Here is a 19677-nt window from a genome sequence, read left to right as displayed (position 1 = left end):
TTTGAATTGAAATCCTGAAATGATTATGTTTTCAAATTTTTGAGAGTCATTAGGATTATGACAGTGTTAAAAATAGATCAAGGCATAATTTAAACATGTGTTGAAGGGAGATTAAATTTACATGTAGAATATTCTCAAAGACCAAAGCATCTTTGGATCCTGGTGCATAAATCACTTAGATCTCACTTCCACAGGCCTTTTTAATTTTCCAACAATTGAAAAGAAACTCATTATTTTCTTTAACATCATGTAATTACTGTGGAGTGGAATATAGTTGAACTAATAGCCCCTCAAAAACTTTGACAACAGGTATACATAAAGTTTATGAGTCTGGAAGTCACATTTCAAGTAGTGTTAATCACGATATTTGAATAAAAACACCCAGACAATTAAGACATCATTTGGTCTGCCTTTGCTTTGGAGTGCCTTACAAGAAAACTTTTGTCACAGCTTTATCTCATTACTCATACTTGGGTTAGGTTGACACAAAACACATCAATCATTTTCCTTCTCCAGATTCTTGTAGGATAGATGCTAAAGTCTACACCAGTCTTGGTGTATTTCAGAAACAGCAACTGCATTTGTCCAACTCTTGGGTAAGTTGTGTAGATTTCCTATAGACCACTTTTCTAGTACTCCCTGTAACCTCATATAGTACCAGGTATAAAGTCACTCACTTACGTCAGAAACATTTATTGGGCACCAGTGGAGCAGAACATAATCTGAAATCTCAGGGAGCTCAGAGTTCAATGGAAAAGACAGACAAATGAACTTGCAATGGCAGCCCAGTTTCAAGAGTGTTCCACTGTATAAAACTATTGGCAAACAACTAGTGTTTGGTTTCAAGGCTTAAAACTTCTCCAAGCTTCAGTTTTGCCATCTGTAACATGGGAATAATTACCACCTCATAGAACATGGATGAACCTGTAGATTGTGATCATCCACTGTTTCTGAATTTATCTTACAGTTTGGTTACATGGAAACACTGAATCAATCAATCATTACCTATTACTGTCTTTCTGATATTTTTAAATTCTTAGTGTAGGAATTTGATTAGTTCAATGAGTCAGGTGGCCAGTTCTGCTCCATAATCTGTGGCTATTTCTGTGTAATGTGGCTGTTAGAAGCTCACCCCTATGACCTGGGGGATTAAAAGCAAATCCAAACCCTGCCTACTACACTTACATAAATATTTTGTTGTGATTAGTAGTAAAATGCAAATCACTTTATATGTTGTATTGAATTAATAGTTTATTTTTGTATTGTCAACGGCATGGCTATTATCCTGCAGGGTTCAATGAACCTTTTTGATATTAAGAAAATGTTTTTGAATTTGAAAAATCTAGACACTCCTGTTCTAGGGAAGAGGCATGAGAAGACACAACCGTTCTGGAGATGAGTTGCACAGCAATGTGAATGTGACATTACTGAACTATATACTTAAAAATAGTTAAAATGGTAAATATTATGTGTATTCTATCACTATAAAAAATCTAAAAAAAATTGAGAAAACACAGACCCCAGTAGACTCACTGAAACATTTCAAATTCAGTAAGGTTTCTTATTCAACAGCCACAGTCATTAACAAACAGGCATTAATAAATGCCATCAGTCCAAACAAAACATGGTTCCAGCAAACTATATATATATATATATATATATATATATATATATATATATATATATATTTAACTTATATCTGCAGATTAAAGAAAATAAGAACAGGAACATGCCCTTGTACATAGTATTAAACCCATAAAGAAGGAGACCACCCAAGACATTTAAAGTATAGAGTACAAGAAATTATTCGTTAGCATTGGCAGAGCATTTCCACAAGGAACAATTTTTAGAAAATTCATTCATTTTATAATTAACAATAGACACCTAACAGTTGCCAGGTACTAGGCTAGGAATGGGATACAGCAGTAAATAAGATGGTCAGGATTCCTGTCCCCATTGAATTTATACTATAGCAAAGGTGACCATTAGACCAGAAATTACCATTCCATGTTCTGGTAGCTGTGGGAACACACAGGAGAGATTCTGGGGCTTCCTGGAGGAAGTGACTCATAATCCCAGATATGGAGAATAAGTAAAAGTTGGACAAAGAGGTGGCAAAAAGAGTGATTTGGGCAGAGGGAATATGGTGCTCAGACACCTAGGCTGAGAAGGAAGATGGTGAATTCAGAGAACTGAAGGAAATCTAAAGTGTTTGGGGAGTGAGATTTGACATTAGTCTGGATGTTTTCAGGGTTGAGACCTGCAGAGTGGTTGATGTGGAACAAAAGCAAAGGATTTAGGAGGTTGGTGAGAGACGCTCTGAAGTGAAGAACCATGACATGGAAGTTGAACTGGATAGGAAGAGAGGATCCCAGAGGTGAGGAGCTGGAGAATTGACCAGTAACAAAGGATTTGTTGAAAAATGGGAAATTAAGGGCAGGTCCCAAAGACATAAAGCTGCAAAATGGGAAGCAGAACCGATTCTATTGATTCAAAAATGAGATTTGAAAGCCAACAGACCTGGCCTGAACCCTGCCCTTTATCATAAATTCAACCTCATTTTCCTTATCTGTACGAAAGGGTTATTATAATACCTATCTATTTGTAGGGTTATTACAAAGTAAACATTTTTGAATGCTTATAACCAACTTTATAAACCACTGACCTGTAGGAGCCATCAATGCATATGAAACACTAACTGCTGTCATCTCAGCTCTGTAAGGGATGGCTCAGTCCTGAGTACAGAGGGAGAATATTCTTGTAGATGGCAAGAAGGAAGGGAAGCTTCTAGTCTGCCTTTTTTATACTGTTCTTCACAGCATCCAGATAGTGCCTGCACATAGTATATGTTCAATAGAAATTTGTAATGAATTAATGACTGAATAACACATAAGTGGTTGAAATCAGTACACTTTTTTTTTTAAAGAACATTTTGGAAAAACATAGCTTAGAAATGTTAATACTCTTTGATTTAATTTATGGGATCCTATATAAATATGTCTAAATATGTAAAAAGCTTAAAGCACAAAGATGGTTATTGTAGTGCCAATGATAATACTGAAAAACTGGAAATAACTGAAATGCTTAGAAACAGGTAATAGATGACATAAGCTTTGGCAAATGTATTTTAGAGGATGCAAAATGAACACAACTAATTTATTTGTGATGCATATATACTATAATGGAAGGTGCTTAAGAAACAGTGCTAAGTGAAAAAGGCAGATTTAATTGTGGTATTATAACACAACGGAAATATATGATATTCCCTGGAGCATAAATATCTATGCATAGAAAAATGTTAGAAAATATACCAAAATATTGATGGTTAAGTTTTTCTTCTTTACTTTTCTCTTTTTCTTTTTTTGTTAGGTTCAAAATTATATAATTTCTCTGTATGAAACTGTGCAACTAGCTTCATGTAAATGAGAAACATGCTCATCAAATGAGAAAGAGGATCTGGAAAGATGTCATCTACTTTAGTGGCTGCAGCAGTGGGAAGTGTTGTTGAAGACAGAGAGGGAGAAGAAAGGGAAAAGGAAATGAGAGTGGGAAGGGAAGAAGAAAACTAGAGAAAAGGTCCAAAGGATGGTAGTGAGGATATGGAGTGTCCTTGCTTTCTGATTCTGGTGACATGCTCCTTAACACAGCCAGAAGGACAATTATATGGAGAAGATGCTGCTGTCCTGGCAGATGTCAAGAACACTGTTAGTTGCATTTCCCTCTTGGTTACGTGGTGTTGAGGTGTCAAGAGCTGGATTGGTCGTAACCCATGTGGCCATACCCCACAAGAATGTGACAGTCTTCCTTTTCCTACAAATTTCCCAATATCAACAGAATCAATAATTTCTGAATGTCCTGTATATTCTGTGTTTTGTAAATGCAAAGATCACATGGAATAGAGGATGGGAATTGAAATAGCATGGAAGGATTAAGGGATAATTTAATTTAATTTAATTATTTTATTTTACTTTTTTTAAAAAAAATTTATTTATTCATTCATGAGAGACATAGAGAGAGAGAGGCAGAGACACAGGCCGAGGGAGAAGTAAGTTCCCTGACAGGAGCCTGATGTGGGACTCAATCCTGGATCCCGGGATCACACCCTGGGCCAAAAGGCAGACACTCAACTGCTGAGCCACCTAGATGTCCCATTAAGGAATAATTTTAATTCAAGTCCTTCAAGTCACAGTTGAGAAAATTTGAGAACTGGAGAAGTAAAATGATGGTACAAGGTGACATTGAATGTTTGCAGCAAATCTGGGTTGATTCTCCATGTATACTTTTGACAAGCTGGTCCTTGTTCTGCTCTATTCTTGGATATCTGCTGGCTGACTTCTTAAAGCTACTCAGAAAGTATCTCTTCTAGGGGACCTCAAATTTGTGCTGAACCTCTGAGAGTGGTCAGAATGGAGGCTGAGTGCAAGAGCAATGCAGAAAAGGTAAAGGGCGTCTCCCTTTCCACCCTTCCAGGGGAGTCAATATTCCTTACTTTGATAATGATGATGGCGGCTAATCCTCATGGAGAATTTACTAAGTGCCAGGGTTTATTTTAAATGTTTTTATATATTAACTTCTTAATTCTCTTAACATTCTTATGAAGTAAGAGCAATTATTATCCTCACTTTTGCAGATGTGGACACTGAGACACAGAGAAGTGGGGGAAATTAAGTGGCTGAAGTCATTTTGCTAAAGGGAAACATAGTAAGAATTTGAGCCAGAGTCAGATCAAGAGTCCATGCTCCTAACTACTGCTCTATTTAAGACACACACACACACACACACACACACACACACACACACACAAATTAAGGAAGCAGTGACAGAGAGAAAGGAGAGAAAACAGAGGGGACAGAAGGATGAGAAGGAGAGGGAATTGAGAAAGAAAAGAGAGATGGAAGCTTACTAGAGATGTGTACACTGGGAAATACATGTCTGCTTGCAGAGATCAGCTGGTCTAGATAAAGCTGTTCTTTGGCCAAACTTCTTGGCAAACACATTTTTTGCAGAAAAATGACCCCAAGACTTTATACTTACAATGACTTCTTTATACCCCAAATTCTTGGTAATGTGTTATGATGTCATCAGGATTTAGGACCATTAATCCTTAAGACCAGAACCTATGACTCCTGGAAGTCTTGCCAAGACCATGGAATTGGTGGGTTTCCAATCTCTTCCTGTTCTGTGTGTTGGAGTCCAGGCAGATGGAAGAGTGGGAGTGGGTAAAAGGCATGGTAAGAGAGGGGGAGGCTTTATATTTATTGGGTTTCTTTGCAAATTCTTATGATTTATAGCCAAAAAGGTTTATTTTAAAACTTCTTGATGAATAAACAATCCTTTATAGGATGATTTTTGGTAAAATTTTCTTTACTTTTAACTTTGTTATATTTCTATTATAAATTTCATCTGGTCCCTGAAAAAGTAAGAGGCCTACATAATATTAAAAATAAAAGCTGAAAAAAAAAAAGAAAAGAGGATACACATTCAATTAACTATTTGTTTAGCTAATCTAATGTGGTAACAACAATGGCTTGACTGCTTTTTGGACATAGCTGATCTTAGAACTAACTAGTTATACCCACAATAAAGCTATGATCTGATATTCTCTTCCCCTAAACTGATTCTTTTGTTTTTTAAGTGCATAGATCAATGCTCAGAATGTACAGTGTAGCATTTTCAATCCAGACAGTCTGGTGGGAAAACTGATGGGGATTCTCAAACCATTAGTTTCTGGCTAGGATTGCCTTCTCAAAAATTTAAAATAGGTAATGTCTCTTTTATCTTGTTTGTCCTGAACTGTCAAGTTTTCTTCCCCACTTTTTATCAGAATTTGTTAGCTGCATCATTCTGAAAATTTTTTTAGCAAGTCAAACCCACCAATATATTAAAGGGATAATGTGGCATGACAAAGTGGGGTTTCTCCCGGGACTGTAATGTTGATTTCACATTTGAAGATCAATTTACCATATTAATAGAATAAAAAGAATATGGGGAATCTGTGTGTCTTCTCAATTTTGCTGTGAACCTAAAATTCCTCTTAAAAATAAGTCTATTAAAAAAAGGAATAATATCATCATCTTAATAGGTAGAGAAAAGGCATATGACAAGATGCAATTTTTATTTATGATGAAAAGCTCTCAGAAACTAGGAATTGAAGGAAATTTTTCAACCTGATAGAGGACATGATAAAAAACCTATAGTTAACGTAATGCTTAATGGTGAAAGAATGAATGCTTTCCCCCTCAGATGAGGAACGTGGCAATGAGGTCCTCTCTCACCATATTTATTCAGCATTGTATTGGAGGGTCTCTGGAGTAAAACAAGGCAAGGAAAAGAGATAAAAGGTCAACATATGGGAAAGGAAGAGATAAAATCATATTTTATTCAAACACTGGAAATTTCAGAGTTGGCAAGGATTTGGAGCAACTGAAACTCCTACATTGCTGGTGGGATGCAAAATGGTACCACCATTTGGAAAACAGGCCATTATACAAATACCAACCACATAAGCCATAATTCCATTCCTGGAAATTTAGCTAAGAAATCAAAGTTAGTGTCTGCACAAAGACTTATACACATACATTTGCAGCAGCATTATTTGTTAAAGCCTAATACTAGGGCAGCCCCAGTGGCGCAGCGGTTTAGTGCCGCCTGCAGCCCAGGGCATGATCCTGGAGACCCTGGATTGAGTCCCATGTCAAGCTCTCTGCATGGAGCCTGCTTCTCCCTCTGCCTGTGTCTCTGCCTCTCTCTCTCTATCTATGAATAAATAAATAAAATCTTAAAAAAAAGCCTAATACTAGAAATAATCCAAATATCCATGAAAAGGTGAATGGATCAACAGATGGTGGCATATCCCTATAATGGAACAGTACTTATCAATAAAGGGCAAAAAAATATTGATACCGGGAAGAATTCCAAGATCACCAGGCTGAAGGAAAAATCCAGACAGGAGTACATACTGTATGACTTCATTTTTATAGGATCTTAGAAAATGCCAACCAATCTATAATGACAGAAAGCAGGGCAGTAGTTGTCTGGAGATTAGAAGGGGAAGAGAAGACAAGAGACAGATAGATTTCCAAAGGGGCACTGTGACACTTTTGGGGATAATGAACTATTCATTATTTGATTGGGGTGATGGTTTTTGGTGTGTGCATATGCGGAAATGCATGGACTTGCACGGTCTATTGAACATACACAGGTTACGCTGTGTCAATTACATCCCAGTAGAGCTGCTATGAAATTAGCAAGCATGAAGCAGAAGGTGGAGGAAGCTATTTGGGGGCCTTCCCTGATGCTCCTGGAATTTCATCAAGTAGACTGTTACCTGCACTGCCTATATCCAAATTTGACCCTATTTTGGTGTAGGAAAAGAGCTAATTATAACCCATGTTTCCTGTTTAGGAGGCTTCTGCACATGTAATGTATTTATTTCAAATGGACCAACTGTTTCTCTGTTACCTTGCTGTTCCTGTTCCTGGTCCCCAAGAAAGAACTGGAAATAACCGTGGAGCTAAGTTCCTTGTTCCAAGTACCAGGGAATCAGGTGTGAGGCAGCTTAAAGAGCTCTTATTTTTAATCTTATTTCTCCCCAAAATGAAATATATAACCTGTGTGGATGCTTCAGAACACTGAGAATGAGCACAGATGGTAAATCAAATTTAGGGAGGAGGGATGTTCTATGTAACTCCTAAATGCCAACTTTGAAAACTAGATGGCTCCCCTAATGTATTTTAGATTGGAGTTAAAAATAGGGCTCCTTATCAGAGTTATTAAGAAAGATGACAATCATTTTTCAAACAACAGACAGTTGCATCTCTGTGGGCTCTAGCTGATGAAGAAAAGGAAAAATGCAGTGCAGACTGAATAAAGCACTTTTAGAGACCGCAATTTTCAGGTATGTTTTCTGCTTTGGGGCTAATACACACCACGTGGGGCCACCCTATTGAGCTATTTTGATAAATGGATTCAGGAATACATTATATAAACTGGACATGTATTATTTTGAAAAAGAAATAGTGTTTTTAAAAACTAATTTGAAAACGTTCTTGACACTTGGTGTTAGAGGGTTGCAGAATATGACCCCCCAAAATATGCCTGGAGGAGCTTAGGACATGCCTCCCAGAACATGCCACTCTGGTCTAGTGATTATTCTGAGCTGTAGACTCTTGATAAACAGCAGGGGGAGGCTTCAGCTCCTCTAAACAGAGCTCAGTTGTCATAGATGGGCTCTCTGGGAGTTTCCTCAACCAGGGAAGACTGACTTTTGTCACAGGAAAGCAGACTAAAGGTCCACCCCCACCCAGACAGACTTTGTCACAAACTACCATAACTCCCATCTGTTCTTCTAAAGTCCCATTTATCTTCCCTAAAAATCATTTCCTTTCCCCAAAGGGGCCTACATCCCCACCCCTTTCCGTATTAAGATTGTATTTAAGCCTGAATTCTAAGCCACCTTGAGGAGTTAATTCATTCCCCCCCCCCCCGCTCTCTCTCATACTTATATGATGTTAAGTGTTAATAAACTTCTGTTTCTTTTTCTTTTGTTAATCTGTCTTTTATTATGGAATCTCAAATAAGAACTTAGAATGGTAGAGGGAGAATTATTTTCCTCCCCCTACAGTGTGATAATACTATTAACAGCAGTAAAAGCCCAACTGACCAACCTTAACTCGGGGTGAACCCCTAAGGGTGTTTTGGAAGCAGGAGTATGGTGCTGAATTTTCTGAGGGGCCGGACATATGCATTGGTTGAAAGGTCAGAGAAATTTATGAAGAAGAAAAAAATGCCGGCTCTGGAATTAGTCGTTCTCAAAAACTCCTAGATGTGGGAATTTACCTCATTTTTCTCTTCTGTAAAATGGTTATTCAGTGAATGTTAGTTTGTCCTGCTAATGAGCAGACTTTATTCTCTTTGTGTAAGAAGGAAAATTTATATCTAATATTTCCATAGTACCTTATAGTTTGGAAAACATTTTCACATTTATAAGTGATTTGTAAGCTTTTTTTTTTTTGAAAGTAATGGATTTTCTCTTGAAATGAATCACTACATGGATGCACAAGATGCAATAAAGTATAAAAGTGGGTTTGCTCTGGTTGAATAATGGGCAAAGTTTCAACGTTTACAAAGCCCCCTCCCATTCCTACACCTTCTTTCCCTCTATATGGGGACTTCTCTATGCAGCAGTTGAAAAACCTCTGCTATTCATTTTATCATTTGATCAAATACAGGACTTAGATGGACATGGATATGATGGAGAATCTTAGAAGCCAAAGGATTCTGTGTACACTAAAATCACATATTTATTTCCTTAGGGGCTTTTTTTCCCCCCTAAAATACAGTGTAGTCTGATTGCAGGGAAGGTACTATGCTGATGGGCTAAGGGATATTTTCTTCAGCTTAGTCTGTCTGTCCACTGAGGAGTTTGCACTTCTCTGTTTCCATTTCCCTGACTCCGAAATGGTTATATTAATTAATAGCAACCTCCCTTCTGTTTTCAAGGATGCTAAGAAAGGGATCCAAGTTCATTGAATGAATCATTATGCAAAGCCAGGGAGAAATAATGAACCAATTTGGAAATGGATATGGGTAAAGAATTTTGCTTTTATCTTAGACAAACCAACATTTTCCATGATGCCAATTTTAATATAAATCTTGTCTAATGACTAATAGCCAAAAATCTTGGCTAGTGACTAATAAAATTGAGTTATTCTACTTTTTGGATTGCAAAAAAGGGCAATTGCCAGTGGAGTGGCCCACAGGGGATTCTTCTGAAGTAAATGAGCTCTTGTTTTCCAAGTAGGGGGAATAATGCTCCCCCCCTCAAGCCATGTGGGATGGTCTTCCTGGAATATGGTCTCAGCTCACACTTCCTTATCCCCTGCTCCACAGGGATGAGCAGATCTTGTACAAGCTATGATATTCAGAGCCACATGAAGCCTACAGGTTGCTATGCTATGAGAAGTAAGTTATTCGTATGGCAGGCCTTTGGTGATTTGGCCCTTGATGTCTATTCCCATTAATGGGAAGATTCAATTCAGATTTTCGGGCCTGGTTTGTTAGATTTTGACTGGGTGCTGAATCTAACTGTGAGATGGGCTACAGAGAAAACTTGTTTTCTAGTCTCTGATTGTCCAGAAGATGGATGAGTCAGTCCTACAGGTCTCAACCTCCTTCCTTCTGTTGCCTACTTTTAGTCACCAAAGAGAGAAAGAGAAGAAGCACAGAAAAGTCTGTCTGGGTTGGCAGCTCCAGCAGAAGACATGGTGCAAGAGGGAGGTGGTGGAACGTTTTGGTTTTAGAGAATTTCTGGCTTAAGCAGTGATTTCAAGTATCTAGTTTTTTTTCTACACATTTCCAATTCTTGAAAGAAAGGTAATCAGTTACTCAGCCAGGACCATGAATCCCAAACTTTCAGATTGTTATGGATCAAGAGACTTCCAAAAAAACTTTCGGGTTCAACAGAGGCTTGCTGGCCTTCTATTTAACCAAATGAGGTTAAAAAAATGACCTTTGTCTTCTGCCATTTCATTAACAAACTGACATTTAACTATCCTTACCTCTCCCCATGTGGAGAGAGGATTTAATCTACAACAAAAGGCAATCTTTTACATTTAAAATTTGGCTTTGTGAAAATACTCATTACATGATCTTTGTTTTTATTGTTGTGTCATGTAATTGTAAGAACCTTGCCACAGATCAGCACTTGGGAATGCTAGTGCCAGAGAACCCTGGAATGCTAGGGCAGAGTCCTTAGGAGTCTATTTCTTGCAGCATCAATGATCCCATTAGGGAAAACAGTTTCAAGGGCTTTGAAGTGACTAACTATGAAGTGATGGAGACTTTAGACCTTCCGTGTGTTTGGTGGTGTTCTTGGTGATTGGGCTATTAGAGATAGGAGGAAGGCAGAGGACACAATTTCCCTCCCTAATCATTGCCTAATGAGTACTGGTACAAAAGGATATTTTGTCTCTCATTCTGTTTAGTATCACTCATATGACACCTTGTTGAAGTGTCATACCTAACAAAAGAGTATCAAAGACCTCAGTAGGAAATCAGGACCACCTGTTCGGTCACTTTGAGATTATTGTATTTTGGCGGGAAAGATAGGGTCCTCCCTACCAAAGATCAGTGTCAGTGGCCAGATTGGCATCAGTAGACATGGGATTAGGGTTGCCTTCATGACAGTAATATAATTCAGTGATATAATTCAGACAGACTCAAGGTAAGGTCAGGCCATGCTGGGCAAATAGGAGGTTGGGAGGCAGCTAGGGTTGCAGGGCAAAGGCACCAGAGGTTGTGAGGGGGTTTTAGTGACCATTAAAAGAACAGTGACCTCACTGCCCAGAGAAGGAAGAAGCTTTGGAAAGCTCCATTTCCAGGATTCCTTTGGTTGGACCACAGGATCAAAGGCATTAAGAAAATAGTAAACTTTCTTCTTTAAGAGTAGTTTTAGGTTACAGAGAGATAACTCAGAAATTATGGAGTTCTCTTAAAACACATCCCTCTAATAAACATTTTCCCCTCTTAATAATATCTTGCATTGGCCTGTGCTATAGTCTGAAAGTTGGTGGCCCCTGGAATTCATATGTTGAAAACCTAATGCCCAAGGTGATGGTAGTAGGAGATAGAGCCTATAAAAGGTGAATGGTCATGAGGGGCTGAATGAAATGAGTGCCCTTATGAAAGAGGCTCCAGAGAAATCCATTCTCCTTTTGGCCATGGGAAGAGACAACCAGAAGCCAGCAACCAGAAAGGGCCCTCACTTGGCCATGGTGATACACTGATCTTAGACTTTCAGCCTCCAGAACAGTGTGCAATGATTTTCTGTTGTTTATAAACCACCCAGTCTGGGATATTTTGTTAAGCTGGAACTGACTGAGACAATGTAGTTCATTTATTACAGTTGATAAACAAGTACTTACACATTATCAATAACTAAAGTCTATAGTTTACATTAGAGTCCACTTTTTGTACTGTAGGGCTTTCTGGGTTTCAACCACTGTGTAATGAGATGTATCCATCATTAACACATCACACAGACTAATAGATTCCCTGCTCTATAAAATCCCCTGTGACTTACTGACACATTACTCACTTCCTCTCCCCTGAACTCTGGGCAACCACTGATCTTTTTACTATCTTTCTAGTTTTGTCTCTTCCAGAATGTCACGTAGTTGGAATCAGAGCTTATAAGCTTTCAGAATGACTTCTTTCATTTAGCCATATGCATTTAAGCTCCCTCCATGTTTTTCTTGCCTTGATGGCCCCTACTTTCCTTCTTTAAATTATTTTTTAACTCTGGTAAAATATATATAACATAAAGGTTACCATTTTAGTCATTTTTAAGGGTTTGCTTTAGTAGTATTAAGTACATTCACATGGCTGTGCAACCATCACCACCATCTACCTCCACTTTCTTATTTTGAAAAAAAGTTATTTTGCATTATAACTCCCTAATCCCCATTCCTCACCAGTCCCCCGAGAAACACCATTCTGCTTTCTCTCTCTGTTAATATGACTACTTTATGTGCCACATAAAGATGGAACCACAGAGTATTTGTCTTTTTGTGTAGTTCACTTAACCTGATGTCCTCAAGGTTCATCCATGTTGTAGCACATATCAGGATGTCCTTCGTTTTTAAGACTGAATAATATTCTATTGCATGTATACCACGTTTTATTTGAATGTTTAAGTATCCATGGATACTTAGGCTCTATTCTTGGGTGATCTCTATTCTTTGGCTAATGTGAAAAATGCTGCTATGAATATGCATGTGCAAATACCTCCTTAAGATCCTGATGCTGGGCCATATTGTAGTTTTATTTTGAATTAATTACTTTTTTTTTTTTTTTTTTTTTTTAGAGAGAGAGAGAGAGAGAGCATACATGTGAGAGCTTGGAGGGGAAAGAGGCAGAAGGAGAAGGAGAGACAGAATCTTAAGCAGGCTCCATGCTTAGTGCAGAGCCCAACGCAGGGCTTGATCTCATGACCCTGAGATCATGACCTGAGCCAGAATCAAGAGTTGGACTTTTCACTTGATCTTAGCCAAAAGGCCGAGAAGTGATAAGAGTTAGACTTTTAACTGACTGAACCATCCAGGCGCCCCTATTTTTAATTTTTGAACAACTACCACGCTGCTTTCCATAGTTACTGTGCCACTTTATTACACATCCTCCGGCAGTACCCAAAAGTTTCAATTTTTCCACATCTTTACAAACACTTGTTATTTTCTGTTAAAAAAATTTATTTTTAAATACTAGCCATCCTAATGGGTGTGATAGCATAATGGTACCTCATTATTGTTGATAGCTCATTTCTTTTTATCTCTTGAATAATATTTCATTGTGTATAGATGTATCATAGTTTGTTTATCCATTCACCTACTGCTTGGTTGCTTCCAAGTTTTGGTAACTATGAATAAGGCTGCTATAAACATTTGTGTGCAGGTGTTAGTATGGACATACGTTTTAAATTCATTTAGATAAATACCAAGGAGCAGGATTGCTGGAACATATGGTCAGACTATGTTTAGCTTCATAAGAACCCCCCCCCTCCAACTATCTTCCAAAGTGGCTTTGCCATTTTGCATTTCCAACAAAGATTATTTTTTGCATTCATTAGTATTGTTACCCATATCCCTTGACTGTCCTGCTCTTGGCTGATGTGTTCTGGGAGGGAAAAGCTGCAGATGGATCACTGACAACCAGCAGAATCTTATTTTTATGCTCCTTCAATATAACCTTCAATCAACTAGCCCTCTGGAGAGTGAATTTGGACTGAACTGAGGCAAAAACTGCTTGGCTTTGGGTTCTGGCCGCCAGAATTCATTTTCTATAGAGATTAAAATATATTAAGGAAATCAGAATTTGAACACTCCCCAAAATAAAACTCACAATTATGGACCAAAGGTATGAATCAGTTAAGTGCTAATATTCTTTTCTACTACACTTTCTATGCTATTAATATTTGGATATATTTCAATGTTCGTGACCTTTTGTTTCACAGAAATTTATTTATTTTTCATATTAGGGAAGGTGGTAAAGGACTCTTTCTGGAAGTTTGAGTCTGGAATTCAGAATTTAAAAATATCAGCCTCTTTGAGAATATTCAGAATTGTTTCTATAAGTAGAATTTCTAAATTAAAATGATTTATACTAGATACAATTGCAACAGAAATGAATACATAAGTGAACACCAAAAGACCTATAAGAGAGAGTTCTCAGATGACTATGTGTAATAATCCAAAATAAGCAGCAGTCCTAATGTCTGCTAATGGTAGAATGGATAAATCAGATGTGGTCTCTTCATACAATGGAATCCTATGTGGCAAAAGGGATGATGGAACTGCAAATACATAATGTAAATGGATACCATTCTGTTTTAATTACTATAGCTTCATACTATACATATCTTCCAGGACAAATCTACCCTCATTTTTCTTCTTTATGTATGAAAGTATAGAGTAGATAGTTACTATCTTAGTATATTTTATTCATTGATACTCATTCACTCTGGCCGTGTGTGTGTGTGTGTGTGTGTGTTTATGATAAACATGACTTATTTTCTGATGTTGGGGATATAAAGGAATTTAACACAAAATACCAGCTCTGGTGGACTTTATATTCCTGAGCAGAAAAGATACATTGTTATGAAGAGTAAAGAACTAACTGCTAACTGCATGTGTTAAATCACACAAAACATTGTGTGATTTTGCTTTGTTAAAGCAAAACAATGGTAAGAAAGATGTATTATAAGGCAATGACCTTTTGTCAAAGCATTAAATACAATGAGTTTGAAATAAAAACCCCTATGAACTGGAATGCGCTGGTCTGGCATCTTGGATAATGATGAATTTGAAAAATAGGTTGGGTGGAGAGTTCTAGAATTTGAGGGCTTTGTGCAATATCATTTATATTCATACGTTAATAAGGGGACCAAATTAGTAAAAGTATAAGCTGAAAAGTGGGGAATAATATTTGAGAGATGTATTGGTACTAGATTACTTAAAGTTTTTATTGTTCATTGAATTACTTTTCTTTTTTGTCCTTAAGATTTATTCATTTATTTGAGAGAGAGAGAGAGAGAGAGCGAGAGAGAGAGAGAGCACGAGTGAGTAGGGGGAGTGGTGGAGGGGAGGGAGAGAGAGAATCCTCAGGCAGACTTCCTGCTGAGCACAGAGCCTGATGGAGGGCTCCATTCTAGGACCCCGAGATCATGACCTGAGTCAAAATCAAGAGCTAACTGCTCAACCAACTGAGCCACCAGGCACCCCCACTGAATTAGTTTTCTATTAGTGCTGTAAGAGTGTCACAAACTTAGTGCCTTAAAACAACACAGATTTATTGCTTCATTGTTCTGGAGGTCAGAAGTCCAAAATGAGTCTCACTGGGCTAGCATCATAGCAGTGCTGGATCAAATTCTGGAGGGTTTAGGAGAGAATCCATTTTCTTCCCTTTTCCAGCTTCTAGAAGTTTCTCACATTTTCTGATTATGGCTCCTGACATCATCAAAGCCAGCAATGTCTTCTCACATCACTCACTCTGACACTGACTTTTTTGTCTCCCTCTTCAACATTTAATGATCCCCCTGGGATCATCCAGGATAATTTCCTTATTTTTAGGTCAGTCGATTAACAGCTTTAATTCCATCTGAAACCTTAATTCTTCCTTGCCATGTTGGTGGTTAGTTTGATGTGTCAATTTGGCCTGGGTATAGTACCTTGTTATTCAATTAAAATCCTGTTCTAGGTGTTACTTTGAAGATATTTTGTAGATGTGGTTAACATCTAGAATCAGTTGATCTTAAGGTGATTACCTTCAATAATTTTCATGGGCCTTATCCAATCAGTTGAAAGATCAGAGGCAAACAGTTTTCCCTGAAGAAGATCGGAGGCAAACAGTTTTCCCTGAAGAAGAGGAAGGAAATTCTGTGGCAAGACTGGAGTATTTCTGCCTGAGAGTTTGGATTTGCTACCCTTGAAAACTGTGTGAGCCAATTCCCTGAAATGAATTTCTCTATCTGCCAGATATAGAGATATAAAATATAATTAACATATTATATTAAAATTATACTAAGATATAATTTTAAAATATATAATTCTATCTATCTATCATCTATCTATCTATCTATCTATCTATCTATCTATCTATCTATCTATCTAAATTTATACATCCTGTATCAGGCAAAATCATGGTCCCCCAAAGAGGTGGCTATATACGTATTGTGTCACATTCAGCTACCAAATATGATTCTTTTCCTACATTTAAGGAGATACCATTGAAGAGATTTGAATGAGAGGTGATGTGGTGAAAGATTACTTTTACAATGGTGTGCATGTTATATGGAAAGAGAGACCCGAGGAAAAGACAAAAACACATGTTTAGATATGAGGTGATGTGGTTCTAGGTCAGGGTGGGTGGTCCTGGGAATGAAAAATGGTGTAAGGTTTTTCAGAGGCTTTGGAAATAAGGATGAGTAAATAGACAGTTGATTTTATATGGAGGGTGAGGGTAGGGCAGAAAAAGGATTTTGAGCCAGAGTTACACTGAAAGAGATTCAGCTAAGATACAACAACCGTGCTGGTAATTTAAATAGGTAATATTTAATATAAAGAATTGTTACCTAGGGACCCCTGGGTGACTCAGTTAAGCTCCGACTCTTGATTTGGCTCAGGTCATGGTCCCAGGGTGGTGAAATCTAACTTCGCCTGGGGCTTGTGCTGGGTTTGGAGCCTGCTTGAGATTCTCTTCCTCCTTCTCCCCCTGCCCCTTCCCACCCATCTCTCCCTCTCTAGAAAAGGAGAATTGTTAGTAAAAAGGCAGTTCACTAGATGAAATAAAGCCCTAGTTGAGTACATAGAGAGCAAGCCCAGAAAGCAGCTACTACAGCTATGAAGGAGGGAATGTGAACAAGAAAAGAACTTAGAACTTTAGAAGAGATACCTCATGCCTTTCACCAGTTTGGATCCAGTCCTATTTGGTGAGGGCATGGTAGCCACAAAACAAGCATCCTCCTGGTGACAGGGGACATGCACCGAGGGCCTGGGCAGTTGGTCTGAGGCTGCCAAGGTGAGGGCTGCAGAGAAGAAGAAAGTCCCTCCCACCTGTTTCTCAGGGACTGTCCCCCTGGCGCCTCCTGTTGGCAAACACAAACATCAAGCTAAACAGCAGAGAAGAAATGTCTCTACAAGGACCCAGTTCCAGTATTATAAAGAATGCCAAAGAAAGGTAGATCGGAGCTAAGGCAATCAAGGAAGAACCAGTACGAATATATATGCTGGTAAGAATCTTAACCAATAAGATCTTACTAAAAAAATAGTAAATAATAGAGAATACAAATGATATTTCTTTGTTCATGTGTCCTGCTTTTCGCTAAAAGGAAGTGCCAATATTGCACCACAGTAAAATCCTTGCTTCCACATACCTCTGGGGACAAAGAAGTAATGAAAACGAAAGTAGGCCAACTTTACTAAAGGAGAATTGGAACCGGAAGAAGGCAAGGTGACTAGGAGCAGGGCACTTTGTGAGTCACGGGAGAGCTGGACGCAGCTCACTGGGTAAAACGTCTTTCATTAGTTTCTACATTACTTATGTTGTTTGTATGATGGGAGGAGGGAACAAGTGTGAGTCGATTTAACAAGTGACAGGAAGAGGAAAAAGCTGGCGTGCTGGTGCCTGCTTCATGTGGCAGGGCTACTGGAGGAAAAGGCTTCTCTCTCCCTCCACCGCCTTTCCAGTTGTTGGCGATCTATCTCTCCAGATCTCCTCTTCTCCAAGTCAGATACTGGGTGGCACCTGCCGAAGACATGAGCCCCAACTCTGCGGTTTATTGTGGGGCCTCAGTCCAAACTGTTCACTTCTTCGCAACATACTTTCTATATTTGCAAAATGAGAGGTTTGAACTAGAGAGTTCTAAGAGTCTCTTGTCTTTGTAAAAGCTTTCAATAAAACCATCCACAGTCCTTCCTCCCTCATGAATGGGCTGTATGACGCACACCGCTGCCTCCTAGCATGATGCCTGGAACTGAACTCCTTCATATGGAACCAGAGTGAGTCATGTCTGCAACTCTCAGGTAAGATATTTTCAAGAACTCTTTGGAAAATGCAGCACACTTCCTGAGCATGTTGGGTTCAGCTCTGTTTAGCTTGTTTTGCCCATAATAGACACAGAAAAGGAGAACAGAGAGATAACACAGATTTGAAGATAGAGATACCAATCAGTCTCCATCATGGGGAGTACATCTTGAAGGCAGAGCCTAGACAATTTTCCTCTTCTTATTTGCAGAGTCATCCAACTCAGTGCTATGGCCATCTGTGTACTCAGAAGAGGCTGGTTGAAGTTAGTGGATTATGTATGTTTCCATTTCTGGTAGTTACATTTTTTTTTTTAAAGACTATTTAGTCTAGAAAACTTAGGTGTTTTTGGCTTGAGTCGCATAACTTTTGTAACTTGACGGAAGTCACGATAAACTCTGGATCATATCTGTTAATTTTCAGATTCTAAACTTCTGTTTTTACTCCATACGACGAAAGAGAGTAGAGTTTGAGTCACACTCACAAGTTCCACAAGCAATTTATGGAGAATGCAGAGTACCAATCTGGAAATTGTAAGAAGGAAAGTATCGGACAGGCAGATCGCAGAATGTCTACCGTGTGCATAAGCCCCCGTTGGAGGAATCCTCTGCCCACAGTCACTGATGAAAGGGAAGGCCAGTGGGCATGGTATGATTGCATCCTCACCTCCCACCCTGCTGCTCTTATGGACCAGGAATGGGAATTTGATCCAAGAACCGCCATTCAATAGGCTGGCCAACTTCCCCTCACCCCCTGCTCTGGTTGGCTACTCGTCTCTTTTGAGAACTTAGATCGAAAACAGAGAAAATTTGCTGAAACTCAAAAGTTATTATGAAAAAAGAGGAGAAACTCGTGATGGGCTGAATTCTAGGTAAAGTCAAGAGGGAGTAGTGGAAATGGTGAGTCAAGAGAAGCTGAGTGGTAGAGAAAAGACATATATGTGGAGTAAACAGAAAGAACCAGCCAGTAGGCCAGAGGTAAGCAAAATAGATACATAGAGAGCTGCTTGGAACCAAGCAGAGGTCCCAGGATTCAGAGCTTCCTCCAAAACCTGATGGCATGGTTATGTTCTATCTGCTGTAAATACTATAAAAGCATGCACTTAGCAGAATTCCAGTGTCAAATCTTGCTAAATTGCTGATATTTATGGTAACCAGATAAACGTGGTGCCTCTCTTTTTCTCCCCCTGTCTCCCTTCAATCCTAGCTGGACACTTAGTACCATCTGACTTAAAACATTTTATTATTATTTTTACTTTTCTGAAAGGAGCTCTCCTTCTCCCCCAGTTCTCAACTATTCCAGTCCTTTGACCAGCTGAGTTCCTTCTACCTTAGTAGATAGTCTCATCTTTTCAGACAATGAAGGCCCTTATTATTTTCCTGAAATTTGTCTATCTTATATATACTTACAAGGTGTATATAAAGTTTAATATATATGTTTTAATATTATAAATTTGATAATTTATAATGTATATGTATCACATATAATCCTTAACTTATGCCATGATACAATTATGTGATCACATTATCTAATCTCTTTTGTTATATATCCTTTTGAAATGTTATTCTTTATAAAATGTTTATTATATAGAGAATCATGTTA

This window comes from Canis lupus, chromosome 22 (assembly GCF_003254725.2).
Source record: "Canis lupus dingo isolate Sandy chromosome 22, ASM325472v2, whole genome shotgun sequence".
NCBI classification, from domain to species: domain Eukaryota; kingdom Metazoa; phylum Chordata; class Mammalia; order Carnivora; family Canidae; genus Canis; species Canis lupus.
Note: the sequence above shows the minus strand (reverse complement) of the source record.